Source organism: Coregonus clupeaformis, chromosome 19 (genome assembly GCF_020615455.1).
Source record: "Coregonus clupeaformis isolate EN_2021a chromosome 19, ASM2061545v1, whole genome shotgun sequence".
NCBI lineage: Eukaryota > Metazoa > Chordata > Actinopteri > Salmoniformes > Salmonidae > Coregonus > Coregonus clupeaformis.
Genome location: NC_059210.1, coordinates 43501015 through 43511203, shown reverse-complemented (window position 1 = coordinate 43511203; position 10189 = coordinate 43501015). Strand labels below are relative to the sequence as shown.

The 10189-nt window shown below is 43.6% G+C and overlaps 1 long non-coding RNA gene across 1 annotated transcript; it reads right to left on the bottom strand.

Annotated features, from left to right (window-relative positions):
• Window positions 1-232: 232 nt before the first annotated feature.
• On the bottom strand, window positions 233-4980 carry LOC121531352. Its single transcript, XR_005994132.1, has 4 exons — window positions 4831-4980; window positions 984-1056; window positions 809-877; window positions 233-683 (listed from the first exon to the last, which is right to left on the bottom strand). It is a non-coding gene; the product is annotated as an uncharacterized LOC121531352 (long non-coding RNA).
• Between the last annotated feature and the right edge of the window lie 5209 nt (window positions 4981-10189).

Below are 10189 nucleotides of genomic sequence, written 5' to 3'. Positions count from 1 at the left end.
CACTTGCTTCATATATGGAACCCCTAAAAGTTCTATATAGCACCCTTTTATAGGGTTCTTTGATCAGACTATTCACTGAACCAAAATGGTTCCATATAGAACCCTGCATGGGTGCCATTTATGAATTATGGCTACTACTATTTAGCTAAGAATAGTAATTCATAATCAATTAAATAATGGACAAGAGAATACCAGCATAGCTTTTATAATTTATTGTCATTATATGCAAACAGTGTTTGGAAATGTGCACTGGAGGCCAGGGAGGCATCTCTTTGTTTAAATGATGGCCCATGTCAACTCTGACTGACATTTATAACACAACACAATACAACTCTGTCAATTAGTTATGAACAACAAAAAGGTGTCTTCTGCTCCATTTTCAACCCCCCCCCAAACAGCAGACCTCACAGATACAAGTTCATGCTGCAGTGCAGCGCACCTGGATGGAGAGCATGTTGTGGGGTTAAGGGCCTTGCTCAAGGGCCCAACAGTAGGGGAATGTTTTGAGGATGTGAACCCAGAAGCACTCCAGTTGTCAGATCAATTCCACCTGTTTTTTCCCACAGCGCCCGGCCCAGGATTCGAACCTGTCATCTTTCCGCCATAGGTCCAACTCCTGCCACAGGTCCAAGTCCATAGCCGATGGGCTACCTACCACCAGTATGGTATGGGTTGTTGCCTGACTGGTTCCAGAGAAGAAGAAAAAAGGAGCAAAAACATGAGTTAAGACTCAAAATGTTAATCTGCCAAAATGAAGACAAACTGCTACACAGACAAATCATTATTGTGATGTAGAAGAACAACTTACATGCAGTTATTGTCAGCAGCAGCTGAAAGAGCGATCCTCTGCCTCTGATAGTTCTGGGTTACTGCCAGACTGAGCAAAACATAAATAGTGTGTTAAAAGTAATGTAATGATTAACTACGCTTTAATATCACCAAGACTTATGGTACATAATTTATTATAAATAATTTATACATACCTCCTCTTAGTCAGCAACAGTCTTCTAATGGCTTCATGAAAATAGTCCCCTCAATTGACTCCACACTGAAATACTGAAATAAAAGTAACAATTAGCTAATTGCCAATGTCAGGCTGGGTCTGTAACTCTATTTGGCATATCCCATAAAACAAAATAATGTTTATTTAAAAGAGTTGGCTGTCAAGCTTATAAAGTGGTGAATTAAAGTAGCCTAGCTTTTTCAGTTTAGCTAGCTAAGTTAGCTAGCTAGCTAGCTTACAAACATGCTCAAATTCTAATGATATTTCAACTTTATTTATCTAGCCTGTAATTTATTATGACTTTGGCTTCATATCCCTTACAAAAATGTACCATGGTACTACTATGGTACTTTCATTCATACCATGGTACTACTACCGTACTTTCACTTATACCATGGTATAGTCTGAATCATGGAACTGGACCATGGTTTTAGCTTTGAAGTATGATGGTAATACCATGGTACTGCCATTGTACCTAAATATCTCATTCCAAAATCATGGGCATTAATATGGAGTTGGTCCCCCCTTTGCTGCTATAACAGCCTCCACTCTTCTGGGAAGGCTTTCCACTAGATGTTGGAACATTGCTGCGGGGACTTCCATTTAGCCACAAGAGCATTAGTGAGGTCAGGCACTGATTTTGGGCGATTAAGCCTGGCTCGCAGTCGACGTTCCAATTCATCCCAAAGTTGTTCGATGGGGTTGAAGTCAGGGCTCTGTACAGGCCAGTCAAGTTCTTCCACACCGATCTCGACAAACCATTTCTGTATGGACCTCGCTTTGTGCACGGGGGCATTGTCATGCTGAAATAGGAAAGGGCCTTCCCCAAACTGTTGCCTCAAAGTTGGAAGCACAGAATTGTTTTGCGGCTGCTTGTTTGCGGCTGCTCGGCCATAGAAACCCATTTCATGAAGCTCCCGACTAACATTTATTGTGCTGACATTGCTTCCAGAGGCAGTTTGGAACTTGGTAGTGAGTGTTGCAACCGAGGACAGGCAATTTTTACGCACTATGAGCTTCAGCACTTGGCGGTCCCGTTCTGTGAGCTTGTGTGGCCTACCACTTATTGTGTGGTCTACCACTTCGCGGCTGAGCCGTTGTTGCTCCTAGATGTTTCCACTTCACAATAACAGCACTTACAATTGAGCGGGGCAGGTCTAGCAGGGCATACATTTTATGAACTGACTTCTTGGAAAGGTGGCATCCTATGACGGTGCCATGTTGAAAGTCACGGAGCTCTTCAGTAAGGCCATTCTACTGCCAATGTTTGTCTGAGATTGAATGGCTGTGTGCTCAATTTTATGCACCTGTCAGCAACGGGTGTGGCTGAAATAGCAGAATCCACTAATTTGAAGGGGTGTCCACATACTTTTGTAGCGTAATCTTTGTAATTTTGTAATAATTTACAGTATTTATAGTCAAGGGGTGTTGCGCTTGTTTTGGCCCGCAGAGGGAGCTGCTCGCTCTACTGGTTGCTTCACGCGCACTCACTCTACAGTGGCTCTTGCACTAGCCTTCCTAGTCCGTATGTCAGTTGAATGAAAGAGCCAAGCCAAATGAAAACTGAAGAGAAGTGCCAGATAAGCAAAATATTTTAAACTTTATCATCACAGTGAGTGAGTTATAACGCATAGAATATGAAACACCAAGTTAAAAGGAGTGTAATGATATAATTGTTGAAATTTCCTGATGATGTTTTGATAGTATAATTAATTTCGGCAAAGTTAGCTACAGTCAAGCTAGCCTGTTTTTTTGTCATGGCGACAGGACCAAGGAGCGTTCACACACTGTAAACAAAGGGAAACATTGTAATTTGTTGTTTTTAGGGACATGTTGAGAATTACATGTTGAAAATGTATGAGATAAGATGATAATTAATACCTTTTTACAAATTGTTTTTTGTTGTTGTATGTTGGCTATTTAGAATTGTATAAGAGTAGCCGAGTCAGTTGAATGAGAAAGAGCCAACTGAAAACTGTATTGAAGTGTCACGGATCCCCCCGGTACTGCTGCTCATTCCGTTCACCAGCTCCGGAGGTCTACGTCACCGGCCTTCTAGGCGTCACTGATCTGGTTCATTACCACCAACCCCGGACTGTCTTGTCTCATTACGAACACCTGGTTCCCATTCCCCCTGATTCGTATGTGTATATATGTGCCCCCTGTTCCCCATTGTCCTTGTCGATTATTGTCCCATGTCCAATATATATACGTGTTTGTTTTGGGCTTCGTCCCCGTCTTTGTTCATGACGTACCTTGTGTTGGATGGAGAAAATAAAACCCCAATTACGTATTGCTGCGCCTATCTTCTAATCATTATAAAACGTGACATGAAGAGCGAAGCACCAGATAAACTAACTATTTTAAATCTTCAAGGTTTCAGACTCCCTTCATTCTTATCACCATACCCTATCCAGGTCCCAAGGTTTAAGATGGTATAGTACACTACCAGACCATGTGTGTTGTGGTTTTTCACTATGAGCTAAAGGGGTTTAAGAGGGTACTAGGCCTACGCTTTGCCATTGCAGAGCGAGTAGTCAATGTTGCATTATGAAAGTACCATAAATTACTAAGGTTTTGGTCACTTTGCCTGAAAAACGGTGGGACACAGACCATCATAATACATTGTAAACAACTACCATGCTTTCATGTTTCACTTCATGCTGCTAGTACAAACACAGTTCATTTTTGTATCAGGGAGGTTGATAAACACACAGAGCCAGTCTCAAACTAATTGGTCCGTCGGCAGGAAACACAGGCACCCATACAGGATACTCTCTCTTCCTGCTCTTTACACAGGTGTATGTTGTTATATGCAGGTATTGACAACCTCAGCTGGTGAACAAACTTTTACTGCTATCTGTGTCTACTAGGTGCGGCTGTAAAACCAAGGAGACATAACAGCGTTTTCATGGTTTCTTTTGACCATTACAATTTCAGCATTATAGAGTAATTTGATTGTGGGTTAAGTCACATTTGAGATATCTATTTTAGTTAGCCTTGCTCTGTAGAGCATTGTCTAAGAGCCATGTCATGTGTTAACAAAGTATGTGCTTACGTATGTCTATGAATTAGTGGTCAAACCTATATTCATAAGCATATTACATTTTCTGAACTGTAATTCAATATTTATAAAAATAGCATATTCTAAGGTTTGTATGTTTATGGTTATTGCATGCAGACAGCCCAAATTCCTGTATGTTAATATGAGATATTCACTGTTTAGCAGGAGTTAGAGATCCCGAAAAACAGAAAAAGCACCAAAAAAAATCTAGCTGTAGAGAATGAAGGGCTGTTATTTTTATGGTATAGCCCCCTTAGCTGGAGTATCACTAACTGCTTGGAATTACGGCTTGGTGAGAAAAGCTGTTACCTGTAGGGAGAAGATAAACACAGAACCAACTCTCCTTTTCTGATAAAAGAGCTGATAACCACAGCCACTTTCACCATGATGGGGTGAAGCATGAGAGGGGAGAATTCAGGCGCTGTGAAAACAGATTGGGAAGAGAGGAGAGGAGAAGAAAGGAGATGAGAGGAGAGGAGAAAGAGCTAAGAAGAACCAGTATTGTGTATATGCAGGAGAGGGGCCCAGCTGTCCTTTCAAGCAGAAGCTCATGCCCAGAAACTCCTACCCTCTGTGCACAGTAACTCACGCTACATTAGCCAGGCTTCTCTCTCTGCCAAGCCCCAGGCACACAGCAGAGTTACTGTCCAACTGCAACACTGTCCCATTTGCCAACCCTAAACCCAGAACAAATCACTGCCAGTGACTGACAAGGGAAGTGGTCTCTCATTTAGTAGTGGTATTACTGCATTGTTCTGCTTACCTGCTTTTTACCAAATGCCCTCTACATTCTTCATATCCTTTGCCACTCTCGTTCTCCCTTTCCCTTCACTGGGTCCTCTTTCTCTCGCTCTCCAGCTCCTCTGACTCTCTTCTCCTCCCTGGCGGTCCTCTGCCCATAGAACACTGAAGGTCAGGCAGGAGTGAGAGGGGAGTGGGCATGGCTGGGAGCTTAGCTGGGTGACATGAACAAAAATTGAAGGGGGACACTGTTTGGAAGCAGGCGCACAAACTGGCACTGCTGCCCCTCACACTCAACAAAAGGATCAAGCTTTCCCCCATTTCATCTACTCTACTCTCTCTGTTCATTTACCAGAGACATGGTTTTGTTTGATGTAATGCTGTCTCATTCACAAACAAAATAAACAAAGCACTCTCTCTCCCTTGTACACATCTTAAACATTTAGAATTTCTGGTCCAAAGTTTGGCACTGAGTTACATAATGCATTATGATACTTTAGATTGTTCTGTGAAATCTATATATTATATTTAATTTATCTCCGATTTCTGTCTCAGTTTTTGCAAAAAAACTTGGCTAGTAAAGAGAAAACAATGTTCAGCAAAACTCCAGTGCTCCAGCCCTACCCCCTTCTCCTGGCCCATGCTGTGTGGTAGGTATTGGGGGTGGGTAGAGGCTAGTCTGCCCTGCCTACTGTGCTGTTGCATAATGTATTGTGGAGGTTGTGTTACTGTAGTGTTGTCCTCAGATTGTGAGAGCTGTTTACTGTCCCAGTCTCATTCTGTCTGCTCTGTACTGTGTATGGCTCAGATGACAGAGTCTGCAGGACAGGCTCAGGTTCAGTAGGCACCGAATGGGAGGAGAGACTCGCTGAACTTGTCCAACAAAATACACTCATTTATGGAAATGAATTATGCCATAAAAGAGACCTAGAAGTCTTCATGGGAGCCAACTGTTCTTATTCAGTTTCATTCGTTCGTTCGGAGTTACGTTTGGATTGCCTGACTAACCAGCCACATCGCTCTGGCCAAACGCCACGCAAACTAGCGCTTCTTCTCGTATGGAGCGATCGATAGAGTGAGTTATCAGGCAAGCATTTAGCTCCCATTGTAAATAGACTTCCTCGAAATCTTTAAAGAGCGACTGAACGCACCGATTCCGCATGTGTTTCTCTGTTGCTCATTAAGAGAAACAAGATTTCAGTCTTTGGGGTGAGGTTCAATGTGGCAGTTACTGATGTTTGTCCCCATGAGACACCATAGGAACAAAGCCAGTATCACTTCCTCAAAATAGTCAGAATGAATCTAAGATAACTCAAGAAATCTGTAATTAATTTAGACTTTTTTGACGAGGTTTTAGTCATGCAATTTTACATCTAGCTAAGGTGTTTGGTGCAGTATTTCTCAAGTTAAAAAAGTGTGCGTCATGTTGTCTTATGTAAACAAATTTCGATCTGCTGCGCCGCTGTGCAGCCTGTCTCACTGTCTGTGTGTTTTATGGTAGGATTGGATAGAAGCAATCACCGCAGCATTGTCGAAATCAAAATCCAACCCTCGAGTAAGTAATGATGAACTCACTTACAAAACTCTGTTTTGGACAAGACTGACTTTATGACCAAAATTATCCTCTTTACACTTTATAGTAAATTTTAAGACTATAATACATGTTTTTGACTAATATAGATGTCACATAGGCCCTTTTCTACCAGATATGTTCTTTATTGCCTTCAGCTGAGCTTTAAATGTTCAAAATCAATCACCATATTACTTCACCTGAATCTCAAAACATTGGTAGTCAAGGTTTCTACTCACTTAGACTCCAGGAAGAAGAAGACATGGAGATACTGTAAGCTATCGTTGTCCTATCCCCCATCGTCTAGTTCTAGTCTGAGACAGGCTTAAATGGGACAGGACACTGAGCGACCACCTGACAAGCACTGCTTGGGATCACACCCCTGCCAAGACAGTGGTTGTGGTGTGCGTTTGTGTGTTCTAGGCACGCGATGGGACCTTAGCTACCTTTCTGAGGTGGGCCTGAACATGCCTGCTGGAAATTGTGAATTGAGCCTAGATCCAAACCTCATTAAGAATTGTCACGCAAACAACCACTGTTGACTTGTATGTTCACTGTTACTCTTGAGGTGGATATGCAAAGCACCAATGAAAGACTTAAAATGTAAAAAGCTAATTAATTTGAAGTTAAAACCATAAGAATTTGTTTGGACAAAACCTGTGCCCAACTAATGTTCCTACAGTACTTTGTCCTACCGGTGACCATTCTCCTATGGTATTTTACTGCCCCCAGAACTCCCTGTAGGATCGAAGTCTGCCCTATAACTGGGAGGGTTGGGATTTAATGATACACTTACAGCTTCCTCAGTCAGTAACAGTAACAGGTCTGAATGAAAGAAAACATAATGGGCCCCCCTAGGCTTTATGTTTGTGGTCTGTGAGGACCCCACCCCACCACTATATGGTACGCTGTCAACCCACCTCCATCCCATCACTTCAGCATGGGCACCCCCCGCATCCCCCCGTCTACCTCAACACCACCTTAGGGGGCAAAGGCCCACCCCAGTGAACCCGCCCCCTATAAAGACTCAACTATGACTTCAACTAACAAAGACTTGATGAAGAATACCTTAGACTAGAAAGTCATTAACTAGTCTGCTTTGAGAGTAAATGCCATCCTTTAAGAGTACTAATAACATTTAAAACTATAATAACTATTGTTCCTGTCAATGTCAATCTATCTGTAATAAAACTGCTGTTTAAAACCACTTTTAAACAGCAGCCAACCATCTGTTGTAAAATGAGATAAGAGCAGCAGGAATGAGCAGGCAGCGCTGTGTTAATGAGAGTATCAGACAAGACCATTCATCATATCTTTAATTATAGCTACGTTCATTAATTTTATCTTAACTACTCCCTTCTGAAGAGCATGACTCATTACACAGATTAAAATATCTGCTATGCCGTTCAGACAGCAAGCAGTTTTCAAAGTTTGTTTTTACATCACCTTTTAGAGAACTTTATCAAATGACTTACTTTTTCACTGTCCATAATAAATTCTCAAGCCTCCCGGTTACTCCTGGACTAAAAAGAAGCTTACTGTATTCAATGACTATTGTCTAATCTGGGTCTGGGAAACCAGTCCGAACAGTCTGTAGGATGTGAAGTGAGGCCTTCACGGGGTGCCTGCCATCTCTATCTAGAGGGCTGAGTATGAGAGAGTGGGTGTATGAATGTTTATATTTATGTGTTTATCCTTTATTCTAATGTCCAGTAGATAGGCCAGTATCAAAATATATATGTCATCAATTTACAGATGTATGCATACTTTCATAATTACACCATGATTCATTATTCTTAAATAGTTGTATGAATGGGAGTTATGTGCTGTCATTATCTAGTGTTATCATTTTGTCCTCTCTTTGTTCCCTCTCTCTCCTCACTCTATCCCTAATCACAGGTGATGAGCTGCACCTGTGACAGAGTGGAAGTGGATATATTTGGGTGCTATGGGTGGGGCTTCAGGTCTCCTGTGTTCCGGGCCTGGGAGAATACATATGAAGGTGCCTCTGCAAGGAGGTCTGTTTGTTATTTTCAGCCACGTATTTGCATCAGACAAAGTGGTCCTGCGATTCCTTTCATTGATTCGGTGCAGGCAACGGCCTGTCTGTGACAAGGAACTGCATTTCTCTTGTCCCAGAGACATCCAGACAAATATTGATTGAACCCCCCCATTCGCTGTCTGTTTTGTCCATTACACAGCTGAGTGGAGAGGGCCAGAGATCCTGATGATTACATTTCTGGATCACAGAGCAGGGCTAGGAGAGAAAGAGAGATCACTCAAGGTAAGGTAAGGCAAGGTATTCCCCCCATCACTCCTTTAAAACCCCACGCCCTCACACACACACACACACACACACTCACACACACACACACACACACACACACACACACACACACACACACACACACACACACACACACACACACACACACACACAAACACACTCCTGTCTGAGTCTCCTGGCCCAGGATGCCATGGGTTTGAGTGTGTGTGTGTGTGTGTGTGTGTGTGTGTGTGTGTGTGCGTGCATGTGAGGGCATGCAAGGGGGTTTGTAGAGGAACAAGCCCGGATGCCCTGCTTCTCCACGCTCCCTGCACCTCCTGAATAGACAGAATTTGATATTTTGTCACAGTTTGCAAACAGGGGCATCCAGGGGGAGAGAATGGAGAGGATGTACACCTGACGGGTCACATAGCATGAACAGGCAGAGGGATGGAGGAGGGGGAACTGGGGAGGGAGGGGGAACAGAGGTAGGAGGGGGAACAGAGGAGGGAGGGGGAACAGAGGAGGGAGGAGGAACAGAGGAGGGAGGGGGAGAAGAGGAGGGAGGGGGAACATAGGAGGGGGAGCAGAGGAGGGAGGGGAACAGATGAGGGAGGAGGGAGGGGGAACATAGGAGGGAGGGGGAACAGAGGAGGGAGGGTGAACAGAGGAGGGAGGGGAACAGAGGAGGGAGGAGGGAGGGGGAACATAGGAGGGCGGGGGAACCGAGGAGGGAGGGGGAACAGAGGAGGGAGGGGGAACAGAGGAGGGAGGAGGGAGCAGAGAAGGGGAGGAATGGTAGAAAGACGGGAGGGAGAGATGAGGGTGTGGAGAGGAAGAGCTGATGGATAGAAAGAGCAAAATAGAAGAGGGAGAGTAGGAGGAGTATATGGAAAGAGGAGGAATGCACAGGAAAACTCTACAGTAGTTAGAATCAGTAGATAACAAAGATGCATGTGCCACTACTAATCCACTAATCCACTGATGATGTCTCTATCTGGAGCCTTCCTTCTGAAAGGAAAGACCAGCCACTGAATGGTATTCTACAATTAATTCTATTTTTTGTGATTCTTAAACATAACTGGTGATTCCCCCAATACAACCATTTTCACAAAGAAAATCTGATGAGGAACGTAGCACAATCCCACTTACACCCCAACTAAAAACCCCACCCTCCAAACATCTAGTCTATCTAACTCTCAAGAGGCAGATCAGAAGCCCAGAGCCTGTAATGAGCTTGGCAGGATCAGAAGAAACCCATGGTGTCATTTTGTTGACTTCCGAGCAGGGTTGAAACATAACAAAGTCATCCATTAGAGCTGTGACTGCCTTGAGGAATTCACAGCCCAACCATTAGTCTGAGAGAGTGTCGAGACGGAAACCTGACACTCTGAGCAGATGTGTGTGTGTGTATGTATGTGTGTGTGTGCGTGTGTCTGTGTGCGTGTGCGAACGTGCGTGTGTGCGAGTTTGTGTGCGTGTGTGTGTGTGATGGGATCTCCTCTGAGATAACCTTGGAGATAGTGAGGAGGCTAAATATGATAC